The following is a 22,025-nucleotide window of genomic DNA, read 5'->3' on the forward strand; positions in this document are numbered from 1 at the left end:
ATTTATATTTGGAAACAAAGATTTAGAAATAAGTGCAAATGGAAAAAAATTTATTATTGAGAGGAAAAAATGTGTTGTCAAACACAAAAGTTTAAAGTAATCTAAATACTTAAAAATATAAAACTTGATAAAGGAAGACTCTATAGTAAGAGGGACTACACAGGCAAAGATAACTGAAAATAATTGACCAAACCCAGATCAATAGTCTGGTAGCTAAAAACAACTACCAAAGCTTTTGCCTTAGCTTTCACGTTAGCACTCTGAAAGCTTCTGCACAATTGATCCAGGAAAACTGACAGAAGATAAAATATCTGGCTGTACCGCTCTGTCTTAGCCATATCAGAATTGTGCCTTTTACATGTCCCCGTTGCATGCATACTAACTACTTTGAGGTCCTTGCTCTGGTAGGTTCCTGTTTCAGCCTTTTCTTTCCCCTGAACAGTCTAGGAAGAATGCTATTTCATCACCCAACACTGACCAATGGACAGCAAGCTATGGTCCATTAATCTAATTGGATAACTGACAAAATTCTATTTACATAAACCAATCAGAATTGAACAAACATGAATCCTCTTTTGCATTGGTGGACCAGTACCGAAATCAGGGGTATGGATGTAGGATGGGGTTCTGAACTTTCTCTAGAAGACAGGTCCTTCCTTGTTTTGTAGAAGTTCACCAGATTTGCTGCTATTATATGTTACACAGATTGCTTTCTTGGAAATAACACTCTCCTCTTTGTCATTTCAGCCCAATATTACCTTTGTGGTCAGAAGTAAAATAAGAAAAGTGAAGAAAAAAGGACTTAAAAGTAAAATGGAGGGGCCGGCACTGTGGCATAGTGGTTAAAGCCGCCACCGGTTCATGTCCTGGCTGCTCTATTTCCAATCCAACTCTCTATTATGGCCTGGGAAGTCAGCAAAAGATGGCCCAAGTCTTTGGGTCCCTGCACCCAGGTAGGAGACCCAGAGGAAGCTCCTGGCTCCTGGCTTCAGATTGGTGCAGCTCTGGCAGTTGTAGCCAACTGGGGAGTGAGGCAGCGGATGAAACACCCCTTTCTCTCTCTCTCTCTCTCTCTCTCTCTCTGCCTCTCCTTCTCTGTGTAATTCTTTCAAATAAATAAATAAAAAAGTAAAGCAGAGAATGTGGATGGAAGCGCTCCATTTCTCTTCCTTTTAAGAGAAAATAAAAATAAAAGTATTTAATAACAAAACTTACATGAAAAGCACTAATATGTCATTATAGCATTTAATATTACTATAAATTCTGATAAAAATTGGATTGCATCCATTTATGTTTAAAAAAATTATGCTTTTGCTGAGAAGCCAACAAGATGGCGGAAGTGGCGCAGAAGAAGCAGCGGAACTGCCGCAAGTTCACCTACCTGCGCATCAACCGCCACCAGCTGCAGGACACGACCTACTAGCTGCTGGTGCAGCGGTGTGGTGCCTGGCAACTGCAGAAGCGGATCCGGGGCCTGTCAGAAACGGCTAGCCTCTGAAACGGCTGCACACAAGGCCAGCAAGGTGGCGCCACCATGGAGAAACAGGAGATGGTGAAGACCCACCTGCGGGACAGGAGCATCCTGCCTGAGATGATGGGCAGCACGGTGGGCGTGCACAATGGCAAGGCCTTCAACCAGGTGGACGTCAAGCCAGAGATGATCGACCATTAGCTGGACGTATTCTCCAACACCTACAAGCCTGAGGAGCACCGCCGGCCAGGCTTCGGGGCCGCCCACTCATCCTGCTTCATGTCCCTCAAGTCGCCCCAGGCAACAAAGCACGTGTTTCCAACACAAAGAAAAAAATAGTTATAATTGTATGACGACATGTTAGCAAATCTGATATACATACATTTTAATATATTTGAATATTAAAATTTGCACATATTTTAAACATAAATATTTGTACATTAACTTTTTGAATAAAAAAAATCCCTTATTTATGAATCTGCATGTCAAGAGTACATACTTTGCTCAGATCAGAAAATATAGTGGAAGTCAGAAAATAGAAACTAATTTCTCAGTTGTAGCCAGGGATACCCCACATACAGGATACAAGGAAAATTAATGACATAATGAATAAAATTGAATTAATTGCTTTCTATATTATACTTTGACTCTTACAAAGAAAATAAATCCTTCAATTTTCATGGAACTTTTAGAACTGATTACATATTAGGCCAGAAAGAAATTCATTCATAATTCCCAGAAATAGAAATTGCACAAATTATTTATTCCTCAGTGAAATAAAATTAGATAATAATAGCAAAAGTTAAAAGAAAAACAAGAAACCAGAACATTTATCCATTTGGAATTTGCCTACTCTCTGAAATAATTTTTCTATCACCAAGAAAACAAAACATTCAATTGCAGACCACTTGGATATGGTATTTGCACTGCAAGTTATGGATGCAGTGGAAGAGCAAGAAAAAAAACTGTAGCCTTTACACCCTTGGCATTAACCAAGAAAGAATGAAAATAAATATTCTACTCAAGAAATGAATAAAATTACTCTACAGAAACCAAATTAAAGAAACCCAAGAGGAACAAATAAAAAGAAGCAGAAGCTAACAGACAAAAAAAAAAAAAAAAAAGGAAATATAGTGGAACCGCTAATTGTGTTTAAGGGCTGGTTCTTTGAAAAGACCTAGGACATGACTACTCTCTTCAATAGCTAGCGAATGAAAAGACATAACTAAATACATAATTTAAAGGTGAGAAAGGCTGTGTAACCGCCAATATGGAGATAGATCAAAATATATAACTAAGATGTAAAAATTGAAATTTTACATTTCTTTAATGCTTTTCTGGAATAGTGGGTGACCAAAGCTGAACAAGGAAGGAATATTCTTAAAACTTAACGTTAATGAAATCAATAATCTGGCTGAAAATACCGATGTTCTATTTGCAGCTGTCATATAGTATGAATTGCATTAAGAACAATAACCACAACAATCATAGTCATATGTATCCTATGAATGAGACTTGTTAATACTCACTCTTTCTCCAGGAAAATTTCCTTTGTAGACATGCAATTTTTGCAATAGTTTCAGCATGTTTTTTCATTATCTCTCAGCCTTTTTAAATGAAAACTTCCCACACACAATCCCATGACACTTAATATAACCTATCTCTTTCTCACATGGGTTTTTCACTTGATTTTAGAATGTTTAGCATTTTTTTTTCTCTTGGAAAAGTTAGCTAATTAGTTGAAGTCAATGGAAATAAGTGATAAGGCTTTTGAACAAAATATAGCATCTGCTATCTTTTTTGGTCAAAAGTTTTCTGTAGTCATTGCCCTTTAGCATGTATTTTCTCACTAAATAAAGGGAGGATAAGGACCTGAAGATTGAAATTTCTTGGATATTTTGGGTAATTCATTTTAAGTTAAACTAATAACATATGTAACAACATAAGGCAGGTACAAGGCAATGCAGAGTAAAGAGGGAAAGTGATTATTTATGAGAGTCCTTTCTCTTTCTTGTTACACTATGAGTCTTATACTTGAATCTACCAAATATTTTTCCAACTCCAGTAGTTGGTTCCCTGGCTAATTAAAAAATAATGTCTCTGTGGTTGACTGGTATTCCAGTCATGCAGCAGATGCCTGTTATGCACAAACAAGTCAGACATTTCATGGGATAGCAAGTATCATGGTTTTGCCTCTCCTATACTCAATGCCATAATCTGACAATTTTACGAGAAACACAGAAGATAACAGGTGTTGAGAGCCCTTCACACTGATGAAAAAGATCTTGGTTGCATATGTTTTATATATTTTAAGCAGTTGTGAAGAAAAGTATTTTGTTTATAAAGATCACTGCACATATGGTCAACAACTGGATTTTACACAGAGGCTTCATCAGTGTAAACAATCATCAAAATAATGAAATTAGCTATTTTGGTCCTCTGTGCTGCTTTGTGAATCAGAATAAGTAATTAATCATTTCCACCATCCTCATTAAGAAAACTTTACTAAAAGCTTGGATTTCTAAGATAAGCACATTGTTATTTTATTCCCTTGCACAGCTGTTATATTTATAGCATGAAAATACACAGCATGTATAATCTCATACACATAGGTAATCTCTAACATTGCTTACCATAATAAATACATTATTCACAATGTACACATTTTAAGGTAAAAATTTGGAAATTTTTAGGCGTCTGTGGAAATACTTGTTTTTCTCTTCTAAGGGCTTTTATCTTTGAAATACGCCTCTAAGGCTCAGTGGAGTGTCTGCTCCTTCAGTGAATATCCAGGGGTGTGTGCTGGATGGGGCCAGGGAGCGCTGGCCACTGCTTGAGGGTGGAGCACCTGTCCAGAGTGACACCCAAGTTGGGCACGGTAGATCTCTATTGTCTCTTGCTCCATGAAGACGGAGTCCCCACCCGCACAGGCTGCAGGAGTCAGATGTCAATGATACGCTGCATGCTGCTGCATGATTGTACCAGCTCCGCTGCTTCACAGTATGTATCTCTTCTTTCTGTAGATTTTCCACTGCAAAAGTTTCTCCAACTGTCCCCTGGTAATACCGTTTCTTCTGGTATCTTCCCAGGATGAAAATCAGAATGTCTTTTCCCTATTCAGCCATCCACTTAGTACTTATTGAATTCATTATTTAGTGCAGGGCTTAGCTTATGATTAGAAGTTAAATTGAAAGTATGTCATTGTCAAAATTAAAAGGAAAATAAGAAAGGAAATAGGAAGGAAGGTGGAAATGAGGGAGGAAGGGAAGGTAGTCTGAGAAGAAATAATTATACTCTGCTTTTAAAGATTCATTTATTTATTTATTTCAAAGACAGAGTTACAGACAGAAGTTAAAGAGAGAGAGAGTAAAAAATCATCCTCGAATGGCCCCAACAGCCAGGACTGGGCAAGGTTGAAGCCAGGAGCCAGGAGTTTCTTCCAGGTCTCCCATGTGGGTGTTGGGGGTGGTAACACTTGGGCCATCTTCTGCTGCTTTCCCAGGCATATTAGCAAGAAGCAGGATTTGAAGCGGAGCAGCTGGGACTCTAACAGTTACCTAGATGGGATGGCAGTGTTGCAGGAGGCAGTTTAACCTGCACTGTACCATAGCACCAGCCTCTATTATACTCTTAAAATTGTATATGTGAAATACGTGAAATGTACTCCCTTTAAATAAAAAAAATCTATTCTTTAGAGAAACTGAAAAACATTTGGAAGTTTTACTGAAATAAAAGGACAACTTGCATTTACAAATTGAAAAATCTGGTCTTGCCAGAATAGACAAAGCACATGATAATCAAGAACACGGGACAACTAAGGAAAACATTAATCTCAGGAGGGAAAAATCAGACTATGGAGAAATATGGCCATTTTGTGAGAGCAAAATTTACAAAATAAGGAAGCAAAAAAAGAGATCCAAAATTTTATGTCCAAGCAAGTTGACTTTCAGATAAAAAACATTACCATTTTGTACATGCAAGAATACAGAGTTTTAAAAATCTCTTCTTGAAGAAAATTGTCAAGGGTGGGTTTCAACTAATAAATAATTGTAGAAATAAGGCAAAGGACTACAACGGACACTTAATATGCTTAACTGTGCAACCAAAATCTAAGCTTAGTAGGATATAAATATCTTATGTCAAGACACTGTGCAAAGAGTAAAACCAACAAAAATTGGAAGGTGAAGGGGTAAAAAGTTGATTGGGAGAGTAAATCTGATGAATTTCTGGGATTCAAGGGATATCACTTAAATGTGACAAATCATGTGAAGGAAATATATTTGACACTACAAAGTAAACATTAAGGAAGAAAATACAATTGACTACTTAGAAAAGGAATGGAGATAGGAAGTTCTCCAAAATATTGCTAAGTAAAAAATATCACAATAGATAAGATATGGATCGATCTAGTCATCCATCAAGTGATGACTGGATAAAGAAATTTCATATACAATATGAAATACTACTCAGCCATAAAATGAATGAAATCCTGTCTTTGCAGCAAAATGGATGCAACCAGAAATCAGAATTCATAAAATAATGCAGTCTCAAAAGACAAATAACATGTTTTCCCCAATTATGGTAACTAAAAGAGAAGAAAAATGTTACATACATGAGCAAAATTGATATGAGATTTGATTATTGTTTACTGCCCTGTCTATTTGGTTGAGGAACAGTGGTTTTTATTTCCTTCTTACTATTTGATGGATTATTTAATTAGTGGGGGGTTAAGCTTTTGATTATAAAATAAACTGAAAGTATGCAATTACAAAAATTAAAAGAAAAAATAAGAAAGAATAGGGAGGGAGGGTAGGAACATGAGTGGAAGGGATGTAAGGGTGGGAAGTGCCACTATGCTCCTGAATCCATATGTATAAAATATGTGAAACCTATTTATTTATACAAATAAGAAACAAAAATAAATAAAAAGGTAGTTACAGAATTATTTGTGATATTTACCTTTTTATAAAAAATAAGCTATAGGAGCCGGGCGGCGGAAGCGGAGCCGCGCGGCGGGAGCGGCAGCCGGGCGGCGGAAGCGGAGCGGAGCCGTGCCACAGAATCTCGCCAGCGCGGGAACCAACGGAGGAGGGTAAGACCTCAGAAACCCAAGACATTGAGGGGGGAGGGAAACAGAGGCCTCACCCTTCACTCAACAAGCAAAACAAAGAGCACTGCGATTTTACATATCTAAAGCGCAGCCAAACTCAATAACTTTAGCAAAACTGGAGAACACATTGAGGGCTGAATAAACTCTTGGTGTGGTCCCAGAAGTAGATCAAACGAATACTCACAGAGGCCAGATTTCAACTACTCTCAACCCCACTCCCAACTGAGTCAAAAAAAAAAAAAAACCATAAATTATCTCCAACATGCCAAACAATAAACATAGAAGCCGAGGTAACAAAAGCAAGGAAGACACTATGACGCCCCCAAATGAGAAAGACACGCCAAAGCAAGATTATGAAGATGAAGAGATAGAGGAAATGCAAGAAGCAGATCTCAAAAAAGTGATAGGAACATTAAGAAATTCTCAAAAACAAATTCTTGAACTACAGAAAACCTTAATGGACAAGATAGAAAATCTCTCCCGTGAAAATGAAATAATAAGGAGAAATCAAAATGAAATGCAAAAACTAGTAGAACATAAAACTGAGATAGTGACAAAAAACCTCAACGAAATGAAGAACTCAATAGATCAAATGGCAAACACACTAGAGAGCCTTAAAAACAGAATGGGTGAAGCAGAAGAGAGAATATCGGAATTAGAAGACAGAGAACAGGAAAGGAAACAGTCAAATCAAAGAAAAGAAGAAGAAATCAGAAATCTAAAAAACACTGTCAGGAATCTACAGGATACTATTAAAAAACCCAACATTCGGGTTCTAGGAGTACCTGAAGGCATGGAAAGGGAGAAAGGATTAGAAGGCCTTTTTAGTGAGATACTAGCAGAAAATTTCCCAGGTTTGGAGAAAGACAGAGGCATCCTAGTACAGGAAGCTCATAGAACCCCTAATAAACATGATCAAAAGAGAACCTCACCACGTCACGTCATAATCAAATTCACCACAGTGAAACACAAAGAAAAGATCCTAAAATGTGCAAGAGAGAAACGCCAGATTACTCTCAGAGGATCTCCAATTAGACTTACAGCTGACTTCTCATCAGAAACCCTACAAGCCAGGAGAGAATGGCAAGATATAGCCCAGGTACTAAGAGAGAAAAACTGCCAGCCCAGAATATTATATCCTGCAAAGCTCTCATTTGTGAATGAAGGTGAAATAAAGACCTTTCACAGCAAACAGAAATTGAAAGAATTTGTCGCCACTCGTCCAGCCCTGCAAAAGATGCTTAAAGATGTATTACATACAGAAACACAGAAACACGGTAGCCAATATGAAGGAAGGTAAAGGAAGGAAACACCACAACAAAAGAACACAGGAATCTCAAACCAGATATTAGAAAATATCTTTGGCAAATGGCAGGGCAAAGTTACTCCTTCTCAATAGTCACATTGAATGTTAATGGCTTGAACTGTCCAGTTAAAAGACACCGATTGGCTGATTGGGTTAAGGAACAAAACCCATCTTTTTGCTGCTTACAAGAAACTCATCTTTCCAACAATGATCCATACAGACTGAAAGTGAAAGGCTGGAAAAAGATATACCATGCCAACAGAAATGAAAAAAGAGCAGGCGTAGCCATCTTAATATCGGACAACATAAACTTTACCATAAAAACTGTCAGGAGAGACAAAGAGGGACACTATTTAATGATTAAGGGATCCATTCAACAGGAAGATATAACAATTATCAATGTATATGCTCCGAATCACAGGGCACCAGCTTATTTAAAAGACTTGTTAAGGGACTTAAAGGAATACTTAGACCCCAATACAATTGTACTGGGGGACTTCAATACCCCACTCTCAGAGATAGACAGATCATCAGGACAGAAGATCAACAAGGAGACAGCAGATTTAAATGACACTATAGCTCAAATGGATCTAACAGATATCTACAGAACATTTCATCCTACATCTAAGGACTTTACATTCTTCTCAGCAGTATATGGAACCTTCTCTAGGATCGACCACATACTAGGCCATAAAGCAAGTCTCAGCAAATTCAAAAGAATTAGAATCATACCATGCAGCTTCTCAGACCACAAAGGAATGAAATTGGAAATTAGCAACTCGGGAATCCCCAGAGCACGTGCAAACACATGGAGATTGAACAACATGCTCCTGAATGAACAATGGGTCATAGAAGAAATTAAAAGAGAAATCAAAAAATTTCTGGAAGTAAATGAGGATAACAACACAACATACCAAAACCTATGGGATACAACAAAAGCAGTGTTAAGAGGAAAGTTTATATCAATAGGTGCCTACATCAAGAAATTGGAGAGACACCAAATAGATGAGCTTTCAAGTCATCTCAAGGATCTAGAAAATCTGCAGCAAACCAAACCCAAACCCAGTAGAAGAAGGGAAATAATTAAAATCAGAGAAGAAATCAACAGGATTGAATCCAAAAAAACATTACAAAAAATCAGCCAAACGAGGAGCTGGTTTTTTGAAAAAATAAACAAAATTGACACCCCATTGGCCCAACTCACTAAAAAAAGAAGAGAAAAGACCCAAATCAATAGGATCAGAGATGAAAAAGGAAACATAACAACAGACACCACAGAAATAAAAAGAATCATCAGAAATTACTACAAGGACTTGTATGCCAGCAAACAGGGAAATCTATCAGAAATGGACAGATTCTTGGACACATACAACCTACCTAAATTGAGCCAGGAAGACATAGGAAACCTAAACAGACCCATAACTGACACAGAAATTGAAACAGTAATAAAGGCCCTCCCAACAAAGAAAAGCCCAGGACCAGATGGATTCACCGCTGAGTTCTACCAGACATTTAGAGAAGAACTAACTCCAATGCTTCTCAAACTATTCAGAGCAATCGAAAAAGAAGGAATCCTCCCAAATTCTTTCTATGAAGCCAGCATCACCTTAATTCCTAAGCCGGAAAAAGATGCAGCATTGAAAGAGAATTACAGACCAATATCCCTGATGAACATAGATGCAAAAATACTCAATAAAATTCTGGCCAATAGAATGCAACAACACATCAGAAAGATCATCCACCCAGACCAAGTGGGATTTATCCCTGGTATGCAAGGATGGTTCAACATCCGCAAAACAATCAACGTAATACACCACATTAACAGGCTGCAGAAGAAAAACCATATGATTCTCTCAATAGACGCAGAGAAAGCATTTGATAAAATACAACACTCTTTCATGATGAAAACTCTAAGCAAACTGGGTATGGAAGGAACATTCCTCAATACAATCAAAGCAATATATGAAAAACCCACGGCCAACATCCTATTGAATGGGGAAAAGTTGGAAGCATTTCCGCTGAGATCTGGTACCAGACAGGGATGCCCACTCTCACCACTGCTATTCAATATAGTTCTGGAAGTTTTAGCTAGAGCTATTAGGCAAGAAAAAGAAATTAAATGGATACAAATCAGGAAGGAAGAAGTCAAACTATCCCTCTTTGCAGATGATATGATTCTTTATTTAGGGGACCCAAAGAACTCTACTAAGAGACTATTGGAACTCATCGAAGAGTTTGGCAAAGTAGCAGGATATAAAATCAATCCACAAAAATCGACAGCCTTTGTATACACAGGCAATGCCACGGCTGAGGAAGAACTTCTAAAATCAATCCCATTCACAATAGCCACAAAAACAATCAAATACCTTGGAATAAACTTAACCAAGGACGTTAAAGAACTCTATGATGAAAACTACAAAACCTTAAAGAAAGAAATAGAAGAGGATACCAAAAAATGGAGAAATCTTCCATGCTCATGGATTGGAAGAATCAATATCATCAAAATGTCTATTCTCCCAAAAGCAATTTATACATTCAATGCAATACCAATCAAGATACCGAAGACATTCTTCTCAGATCTGGAAAAAATGATACTGAAATTCATATGGAGACACAAAAGACCTCGAATAGCCAAAGCTATCTTGTACAACAAAAACAAAGCCGGAGGCATCACAATCCCAGATTTCAGGGCATACTACAGGGCAGTTATTATCAAAACAGCATGGTACTGGTACAGAAACAGATGGATAGACCAATGGAACAGAATAGAAACACCAGAAATCAATCCAAACATCTACAGCCAACTTATATTTGATCAAAGATCCAAAACTAATCCCTGGAATAAGGACAGTCTATTCAATAAATGGTGCTGGGAAAACTGGATTTCCATGTGCAGAAGCTTGAAGCAAGACCCATACCTTTCACCTTACACAAAAATTCACTCAACGTGGATTAAAGACTTAAATCTACGGCCTGAAACCATCAAATTATTAGAGAGCATTGGAAAAACCCTGCAAGATATAGGTACAGGCAAAGACTTTTTGGAAAAGACCCCAGGAGCACAGGCAGTCAAAACCAAAATTAACATTTGGGATTGCATCAAATTGAGAAGTTTCTGTACTTCGAAAGAAACAGTCAGGAAAGTGAAGAGGCAACCGACAGAATGGGAAAAAATATTTGCAAACTATACTACAGATAAAGGGTTGATAACCAGAATCTACAAAGAAATCAAGAAAATCCACAACAGCAGAAGAAACAACCCACTGAAGAGATGGGCCAAGGACCTCAATAGACACTTTTCAAAAGAAGAAATCCAAATGGCCAACAGACACATGAAAAAATGTTCAAGATCACTAGCAATCAGAGAAATGCAAATCAAAACCACAATGAGGTTTCACCTCACCCCGGTGAGAATGGCTCACATCCAGAAATCTACCAACAATAGATGCTGGAGAGGATGTGGGGAAAAAGGGACACTAACCCACTGTTGGTGGGAATGCAAACTGGTTAAGCCACTATGGAAGTCAGTCTGGAGATTCCTCAGAAACCTGAACATAACCCTACCATACAACCCAGCCATCCCACTCCTTGGAATTTACCCAAAGGAAATTAATTTGGCTAATAAAAAAGCCATCTGCACATTAATGTTTATTGCAGCTCAATTCACAATAGCTAAGACCTGGAACCAACCCAAATGCCCATCAACAGTAGACTGGATAAAGAAATTATGGGACATGTACTCCATAGAATACTATACAGCAGTAAGGAACAATGAAACCCAGTCATTTGAAACAAGATGGAGGGATCTGGAAAACATCATGCTGAGTGAATTAAGCCAGTCCCAAAGAGACAAATATCATTTGTTTTCCCTGATCGGCGACAACTAACTGAGCACCAAAGGGGAAACCTGCTGAAATGAAATGGACACTATAAGAAACATTGACCTGATCAGCTTAGGTCCTGACTCTAGATATACAATGTAATACTTTATCCTTATACTTTGCGTTTCTGTGTGGGCACAAACTGATGAGCTCATTACTAATGATATACTGAAGTGATCTTCTGTATATAAAGAGAATTGGAAACGAAAAAAAAAAATAATAACAACCTGGTGTTGAAGGGGAAATGGCATAGAAAGTTAATCTGAGAAAAAATCATGTGGGTTCTCTGTCTTTAAGGTGCTGTACATTGCTATTTGACGCTATAATTAGTAATCCAATGGTAGTTTTTTCACTTTGTATTGCTATATGGGCAAAATGTTGAAAACTTTACCTAATATATACTAAGCTGATCTTCTGTATACAAAGAGAATTGAAAATGAATCCTTACATGAATGGAAGGGGAGAGGGAGCGGGAGAGGGGAGGGTTGCGGGCGGGAGGGAAGTTACGGGAGGGGGGGAGCCATTGTAACCCATAAGCTGTACCTTGGAAATTTATATTCATTAAATAAAAGTTAAAAAAAAGCTATAATAAAAGTTTTATGTTTATTTTTATCACAGTTTAAAAATCTTGAGACATATAACAGAAAATAAAAACAACAACAAAAAACAGTTACTGATAAAGGAGGAGTTATACCAAGCAGATAGGGAACATCTATGGGAGGGGAATTTTATTTAAAAAAACTATTTGAATAGGCTACTCTTCAGAAAATTAAAGAAAGAAGATATCTAATTCTTCACATTTACGTGTGTTTCTAGGTCTGAGATACTGTTAAAAGCTGTTTCCTTTCTTCTTTATCCAAGATCAATCTCATCACTGCCAATTTGGGACTCTGCATTCTGTTTCAAGTTCAATCCATGTCATAGAAATCTTTGTCTTTCCAAGATCAATCTCATCACTGCCAATTTGGGACTCTGCATTCTGTTTCAAGTTCAATCCATGTCATAGAAATCTTTGTCTTTCCTCTACATTTCCCTAACAGACCAATCCTATATATTATCTCCTCAACAAAGTCTATCCTCAGTGTCCTTACTCTACTGATTTATAACTTATTTGAAATATTTTTACATATAGTTATTATAATACATTGCTTGATTTTATTTGTCTTTACAATATTTCTCAATGTGTTTATTAATTTGTTCGTATGTCCCCAACTATATCAGAACCTATTTTACAATTTCTAAAATTAAAGGAATACTGGATGCTGTTCCTTGCTGAGATAGTGGCTAATTGTTATATTATCTTGACCTAGTTTAACTCTGAGATCTCTTCCATTGTCTCCTTTATACCTGAAAATGTTAGACAATATTTTTACATTGTCCCAAAGAAGTGAGTTAGTATGAATAATATTAATAAAAGTAGTGCCAAAGAAAGAAAGGCATCCCAAACACCAAATGTACTGAACTCTTTAGTTTAACACAATTATCTTCAGCTTTTTTCTTCTAATCTTCTGAAAATGAATTCATTATTTAACGAATATTGTTTGAGTAAATGCCAAATTCATTGAGTAATTATAATAACTACAAGACTACTGCTAGACTGGGGAATATAAAGATTAAAAAACATTATCAACATTTCTGCAGTCTTGTGGCTGTGTATGTGACAATATTTGTATTTGTGAGTGTGCGTGTGTATATTTGAAATGTAGTGAGTGATTTAGATTCCATTGTATCTTTACAATTTTGTTTTCAGGTAAGTACAATACTGTGTTCACAAAACTGTGTTGGCATTTATGCAATCAAAATCGTATCTTCTTCAAATACTTAACAGATATTTGAAGAAACTTTCATATTTAGCTATGAGCAATTTCAACATAGGAATTAACATAAACTATATCTATTAACCTGGAAAGGGTTAAGGAAGATACTGATACTGTATTATTGATTCGTTCTATTAACTGTATAACAACAGTGGAGCAATACCTGAAACATAAATAAAATAAATATTTTCTTTAAGAAATTTTCATTCACAATATTAAAGAAAGATTTGACTTAGTGATTGGTAAGCGTAGGCTCTCATTGACACCAAACAATTTTCAAGTCCTTCAAAATTAAAATGCTTGATTTTGGTGGAATCCTCACTGCTTCTGTACAATTGCTGTTACTCTGAGGTGGTAACAGAAGAGGTGTTGATGGAGCTGGAACCTTCAAGGGAGGTGTAAATATCACTAAAATACAATATCATGGGTGTAGAACCATGAGGTCAAACATATGCTTCATGTTGACACATTTTTATTGCTAAAAAGAGAAATTGTCCCATAATATTATGTAGGACACTGTATTGTTCAGCTTTTTCACTACTGTATCAAATTCCCAAGAGAAGCCAATAATAAAAGAAGATGATTTATTTTGGCTCATGGTTTTGAAGATTCACAGTCCAAGAACATCTTTCCTCTTTGGCCTGTCATCTGCTGAAGATAGTGGATGGTGAAACATATACAGAGGAAGGGTTATGTAGTGAGCCAAGAAGTTGAGAGACAGGGAACATACTCGTCCACATATTCTCTCTTTATAAAGCCACAGTGATTCAATCACAAGTCCCCAGCACACTCTTCCAATCCAATCACTTACTTTCACACATAGCAGTTAGATGAAGTTTCCATCTTCTTAGTATCATTAAAATAAGACTTTGGGATTTAAATATGCACATGATATATAATAAACAGTTCATAAAATGATATGATTGTTCTGACTTGTTCCAAATGCTGTAGTTAGAAACCTGCCAGGGGATTCCAATTCAATCCCATCAAGGTGGCATGTACCAATGCCATCTCACTAGTCCAAGTGATCAATTTCAGTTCACAATTGATCACACTGATAGGTCTAAGAGTCAAAGGGATCATATAAACAAGACTAGTGTCTGCAAATACTAACTGACAGAATGAAAAAGAGAGAGAACGATCCAACATGGGAAGCAGGATACACAGCAGACTCATAGAATGGCAGATGTCCTAAATAGCACTCTGGCCTCAGAATCAGCTCTTAAGGCATTTGGATCTGGCTGAAAAGTCCATGAGAGTATTTTAGGCTTGGAAAGCCAAAACACTCTGGCAAAAAAAAAAAAAAGACCTAAATAAAAGATCTCTGCAAGTGAGATCCCAGTAGAAAGAACAGGGCCATCAAAGAAGGAAGAACCTTTCTCTGAAGGGAGGAGAGAACTTCCACTTTGACTATGACCCTGTCTGAAAAAGATCAGAGTCAGAGAACTCAAAAGGCTTCCATAGCCTTGGCAACTCATGACTAGAGCCTTGGGTGATTACTGACATCATAAACAAGATTAAGTCAACACAGGAGTCACTGTGTACTTACTCCTCATGTAGGATCTCTGCCCTTAATGTGTTGTACAATGTGAATTAATGGTATAACTAGTACTCAAATAGTACCTTGTACTTTGTGTTTCTGTGTGGATGCAAACTGTTGAAATCTTGACTTGATATATACTAAATTGATCTTCTGTATATAAAGATAATTGAAAATAAATCTTGATGAAGAATGGAATGGGAGAGGGAGCGGGAGATGGGAGGGTTATGGGTGGAAGGGAAGTTATAGGGGGAAAAAGCCATTGTAATCCATAAGCTGTACTTTGGAAATTTATATTTATTAAATAAAAGTTAAAAAAGATATGATTGTTAAGAATATTAATAACATAACATATTTATATGTGTTATATTCTAAATATGAGTATTATTCTTTATTTTTTTAGTACATAAACACCTTTACTACATGATGGAAGACGTATTTGCCTTTCCGGGTCTTGATTTTCCTCAAATGGAACTCCAGTTCCTTTCCCTCGAGTACATAGCCATCTGCTTGGCCACTCTGGCCAGGTCTTGATGCAATGCTTGCAATGAACTTGCCCTGTTGGGACTGCTTCTCCAGAAGACTGCTAACATTGGCATCTTTTTTCCGTTCATCATATTTCTTCTGAACTTTCCTTGATCAGTTTTTGCTCAGTGGGACTCATACCACTATTGGTACCATATGTTGTCTATAGAAACGCTGTAGTTCCTCACCAAGCTCTTGGTGTGGATCAGCTCGTTATTGGAGGCACTGTAGACAACATCAATGAGCCTTGTTTTGTGAGTAAAACACTCAGCCCCAGGAGAGGGTCCTCATGTTCAGCATCCAGGCACGGTACTTCTTGTTGCCTCCAACAACTGCACTGGATGTATACGTCAGGGCTGATCTTAGCATAGGCAACCAGGCAGCCCAGCTCTTACTTCAGCTTATTATGATAGGGTTTTCTTCTGCCTCCAGTCCTGCATCTTGCAGAGCTTGTGCCTGAGAGATACCAATTGCTTGGCAGCGCTGGCTGGAAATAGAGTATTATTCTAAATGCTTTCAATGTTCTTGATGTCAACAAATGATTATGGTAGGTGCAATATTTATCTACATTTTATGGTGAAACTAAAAAAATAAGATATGTCTTAGGGTACCCATTCAATAATGAAAATGCTATTATGAGAAAGTAAAATGCCATTAATCTTTGTATATATTCTACTGTTCTTTCAAGGTCTAAAAGAGATGAAGTAGAAATATTGGAAATCTTTTAGCAGAGTGCTATAGAATAAGACATAAGACTGAAAAAAAATGAGTCTACTAGAACAGGGGTTATGGCAGAATGCCAGAATGGATTTGTTGCATACAAGCAAAGAAACTATTGCATGAAAGATCCAGGGTACATTATTTATATTAAGGCAATGCAATGCACTAACCATTGTGTACAGCATCTCAGAAAAGCTCAGAAATCTCAATTTTTCTTCTATAAAGTTAAATATATGATCCCATGTCAAAGAGCAATATAAAATACTGGATAGCACAGAGGGTAACTGGGTACTTAAGCATTAAGTGTAGCTCAGTAGACAATTGCTAGACCTAATTACCAGAGTGGCAATTCATGTTCTTGGACCAGCAGGAATTTATGAAGATAGCTAATACAATGTTTTCCTTAAAAAAAATCACTGAAAAAATGAAAAGCACTGGCTTATATAATTAGAAAATAAACCAGCATCTACCCCAATTAAAATTCTTCAAACTATTTCCAGCTCCAAGCCATTTCTCAGATCCAGTACCTTAATAAATAAAAGACCAAGTCTTCTTGCAAAAACGGGCCTGAACCCAAGAGTAGATACAACAGAGGTTTCTTAATTGATGGCTCTCATAGGTCTAAGAGTCAAAGGGATTATACAAACAAGACAAGTGTCTGCTAATACTAACTGATAGAATCAAAAAGGGAGAGAACAATCCAACATGGGAGGCGGGATACACAGCAGACTCATAGAATGGCAGATGTCCTAAACAACACTCTGGCCTCAGAAATCAGCCCTTAAGGCATTCGGATCTGGCTGAAGAGCCCATGAGAATATTGTAGGCATGGAAAGCCAAGATACCATGGAAAAGAAAAAAAAAAAAAAGAAGAAGACCTAAATAAAAGATCTCTGCAAGTGAGATCCCAGTGGAAAGAACGGGGCCATCAAAGAAGGAGGTACCTTTCTCTGAAGGGAGGAGAGAACTTCCACTTTGACTATGACCCTATCGGAATAAGATCAAAGTCAGCGAACTCTAAAGGCTTCCATAGCCTTGGCAACTCATGACTAGAGCCTAGGGAGATTACTGACACCATAAACAAGAATGTCAAATTGTTAAGTCAGCAACAGGAGTCAATGTGTACTTACATCAAATGTGGGATCTGTCCTTAATGTGTTGTCTAATGTGCAGTGATGCTATAACTAGTACTGAAACAGTATTTTACACTTTGTGTTTCTGTGTGGGTATAAACTGATGAAATCTTTACTTAATATATACTAAATCGATCTTCTGTATATAAAGATAATTGAAAATGAAAAAAAAACCTGGTGTTAAATTGGAAATGGCATAGAAAATTAATTTTTTAAAAAATATTATGTAGGATCTCTGTCTTTAATGTGCTGTACACTCTTATTTAATGCTATAACTAGTACTCCAACAGTATTTTTTTTCACTTTGTGTTGCTATATGGGGCAAACTGTTGAAATCTTTACCTAATATATACTAAACTGATCTTCTGTATATAAAGAGAATTGAAAATGAATCTTGATGTGATTGGAAGAGGAGAGGGAGCAGGAAAGGGGAGGGTTGCGGGTGGGAGGGAAGTTATGGGAGGGGGGAAGCCATTGTAACCCATAAGCTGTACTTTGGAAATTTATATTCATTAAATAAAAGTTTAATAAATGAAAAAAAAAAGATGTTTCTTCAAATACCTGTAGACACTTACTAGAATAACATCATGGGAAGAGAAACATTCTGGTCTCTTCAATAGTAGTTGGATGCTGGATATGTTCTAACATTGATACTGTGGACTCAAAATGCCCTGAAGCATAAGTGCTATATTGGAACAAGGTGATAAATGATCCAAATATACCACAGAGTGGATCTGAGTTATGTACAAATGAATCTTGTGTGTACTTAATGACTGAATATGTAATTGTAGTGATGTACATATATATATATATATACACACACATATATACACACACACACAAACATATATATATATATATATATATATATATATATATATATATATATTTTGGGGCAGGAACTGTTATGGTGGGAAGGACCAAGTGAAAACTATTAAACTGCTCACATCCCCCAGTCTCTACAAACTGGTATCAGTAGCAAAATCATGTCTTTTTTTTTCCGTTGGGTAATATTTATTACATTATAACTATGTTGTTAAAGTACTATTTGAATAATTATATGTTTAATTTTCTTTTTCTGTGGGAATTTATATATTTTTATTTAGTATATATAAATTTCAAAGTACAGTACAGTTTATGGATTACAATGACCCCCCCCCCATAATTTCCCTCCCACTCGCACCCCTCTCATCTCCAGTTTCCTCTCCCATTCCATTTGCATGAAGATTCATTTTCAATTATCTTTATATACAGAAGATCGATTTAGTATATATTAAGTAAAGATTTCATCAGTTTGCACCCACACAGAAACACAAAGTGTAAAATACTGTTTCAGTACTAGTTATAGCATTACTTCACATTGGACAACACATTAAGGACAGATCCCACATGAGAAGTAAGTACACAGGGACTCCTGTTGTTCACTTAACAATCTGACACTCCTGTTCATGGCGTCAGTAATCTCCCTAGGCTCTAATCATGAGTTGTCAGGGCTATGGAAGCCTTTTGAGTTCACTGACTTCGATCTTATTCTGACAGGATCATAGTCAAAGTGGAAGTTCTCTCCTCCCTTCAGAGAAAGTTACCTCCTTCTTTGATGGCCCCGTTCTTTCCACTGGGATCTCACTCACAGAGAGCTTTCATTTAGGTCTTATTTTTTTTTTTTTGCCAGAGTGTCTTGGCTTCCAATGCCTAAAATGCTCTCATGGGCTTTTCAGCCAGATCCGAATGCCTTAAGGGCTGATTTCTGAGGCCAGAGTGCTTGCTATTTAGGACATCTGCCATTCTATGAGTCTGCTGTGTGTCCTGCTTCCCATGATGGATCGTTCCCTCCCTTTTTGATTCTACCAGTTAGTATTCGCAGACACTAGTCTTGTTTGTGTGATCCCTTTGACTCTTAGACCTATCAGTGTGATCAATTGTGAACTGAAATTGATCACTTGGACTAGTGAGATGGCATTGGTACATGCCACCTTGATGGGATTGTATTGGAATCCCCTGGCACATTTCTAACTCCACCAATTGGGCACGTCCGATTGAGCATGTCCCAAATTGTATATCTCCTCCTTCCTGATTCCCACTCTTATATTTAACAGGGATCACTTTTCAGTTAAAATTTAAACACCTAGGAATAATTGTGTGTTAATTACAAAGTTCAACCAATAGTACTAGAACAAAAAAAATACTAAAATGGCTAAAGTATTACATTGTACATCAACAGTCAGGACAAGAGCTGATCAAATCCTTGTTTCTCATAGTGTCCATTTCACTTCAACAGGTTTCCCCTTTGGTGCTCAGTTAGTTGTCGCCAATCAGGGAGAACATATGATATTTCTCCCTTTGGGACTGGCTTAATTCACTCAGCATAATGTTTTCCAGATTCCTCCATCTTGTTGCAAATGACCGGATTTCAGTGTTTTTGACTGCTGTATAGTATTCTATAGAGTACATGTCCCATAATTTCTTTATGAAGAGTAGGGGAAGAAACAGCAGAGGAAACTCTTCCAGAACTGGTGATTCACGGTGGACCTGCATGGAGAGCATGGGAGCCTACGGTTTGGGACACCAGCGGCAGAATCAACACACCAGCGCTGGAATGCAGGTGAGCTGAACCTCAATAGCCCGGGCAGGCTATTGATACCGGTGGGCAAGTGGAAAGAGGAGACGAGAGGGAACGAGGCTTGAAACCCCGTGGGGTAAAAGTTCACCAGGCTAACCAGAGAGAGAGGAAAAAAAACAAAAGTGACCATTACCAACATGAGTTTCTCTCTCTGCTCACTTCTCAAAGGCAAGCAAGACAAAGAGCAGGCATCATTTTGGACATACGTGATAAGTGGGGCAACCTCAGGTCAGCACCCGCCCTCAACAAAGCAGAAAAACCTGACTCTGGGGTGTGTGTGAAATAACAGGAGACTAGGACCTAGTGAATGTGTGGTGCTAATGAAATGAGACTGTGAAAAAAAGAGACAGTGGGGGAGAGAACTCATGGAATTCACGTGAGTACTCTCCAGAGATGCTACAATTTGGTAACCTTGGCAACCCAGTGGGAGGCTGCAGGAGAATTTGAGCCCACACAGAGGGCAGCACAGATTCCCTGTGTGGTCCTTGGGAAAGAGCTTCCGATCTCTGGCTCCTGTGGGTATATCATTCACCTGCTAACCACCTCCAATTCTATTCAGCTGTGTGGAATTGCTTCCCTTTTGAATGAAAAGAAAGAGAGAGAGAGAGAGAGAGAGAGAGAGAGAGAGAGAGAGAGAGAACGAGAAAGAAAGAAAGGAAGGAGATTTACCACAACTAACCTGGGAGTGTCACCTTTGGCACACCCTTAACCCCAAGGAACCAAACAGAGCTCTCAGGCCACACACATCTCAAGTCTCTAAGGCTCCATCAAAAGCAGACAGTCCACTTAATACAGTCACAGTATAACAAGAAAAAACACCACAGTGAGGGAAGAAGAATCCAAAGAATATCTCCGCTATGCCAAGCCACAAACGCAGAAACCAAGGAAACAAGAACAAGGGAGACATTATGACACCCCAAAATGAACAAGACAGCCCCAGCCAAGATTATGAAGATGATAAGATGGAAGAAATGCAAGATACGGTTTTCAAAAAATTTATGATAAGAACAATTAGAAATTTTCAAAAACAAATGCTTGAGCTATGGAATTCCTTACTGGACAGGATAGAAAATCTCCTTTAGATAATGAAATCTTAAGGAGGAATCAAATGAAGAACTCAATAGATCGAATGACAAACACATTAGAGAGCCTTAAAAACAGTCAGTGAAACAGAAGAGAGAATATCAGGCTTAGAAGACAGAGCACAGGAAAGTATACAGTCAAACCAAAGAAAAGAAGAGGAAATTAGAAATCTAAAAAATATTGTTGGGAATCTACAGGATACTATTAAAAAAAACCAACATTCAGGTTCTAGGAGTTCCTGAAGGCATGGAGAGAGAAAAAGGATTAGAAGGCCTTTTTAGTGAGATACTTGCAGAGAACTTCCCGGGTCCAGAGAAGGACAGAGACATCCTAGTACAGGAAGCTCATAGAACCCCTAGTAAACATGACCAAAAGAGATCCTCACCATGACACGTTGTAATCAAACTCACCATAGTGCAACATAAAAAAAGATTCTAAAATGTGCAAGAGAGAAACGTCAGATTACTCTGAGAGGATCTCCAATTAGACTCATGGCACACTTCTCTTCAGAAACTCTGCGAGCTAGAAGAGAATGGCGAGACATAGCCCAAGTACTAAGAGAGAAAAAATGCCAGCCCAGAATATTATATCCTGCAAAGCTCTCATTTGTGAATGAAGGTGAAATAAAGACCTTTCATAGCAAACAGAAATTGAAAGAATTTGTCACCACCCATCCAGCCCTGCAAAAGATGCTTAAAGATGTGTTACACACAGAAACACGGTCATCAATATGAAAGAAGGCAAAGGAAGAAAACCTCACAGTAAAAGATCACAGGAAGTTCAAAGCATATATTAGAAAATATCTTTGGCAAATGGCAG

The 22,025-nt window shown here is 37.6% G+C and overlaps 1 pseudogene; it reads right to left on the reverse strand.

Annotated features, from left to right (window-relative positions):
• Positions 1-15,524: 15,524 nt before the first annotated feature.
• The window catches only part of LOC133765291 (small ribosomal subunit protein eS8-like), a 56,200-nt pseudogene continuing 49,699 nt past the window's right edge, over positions 15,525-22,025 (reverse strand).

The sequence above is a fragment of the Lepus europaeus genome, chromosome 8 (assembly GCF_033115175.1).
Source record: "Lepus europaeus isolate LE1 chromosome 8, mLepTim1.pri, whole genome shotgun sequence".
Lineage (NCBI taxonomy): Eukaryota > Metazoa > Chordata > Mammalia > Lagomorpha > Leporidae > Lepus > Lepus europaeus.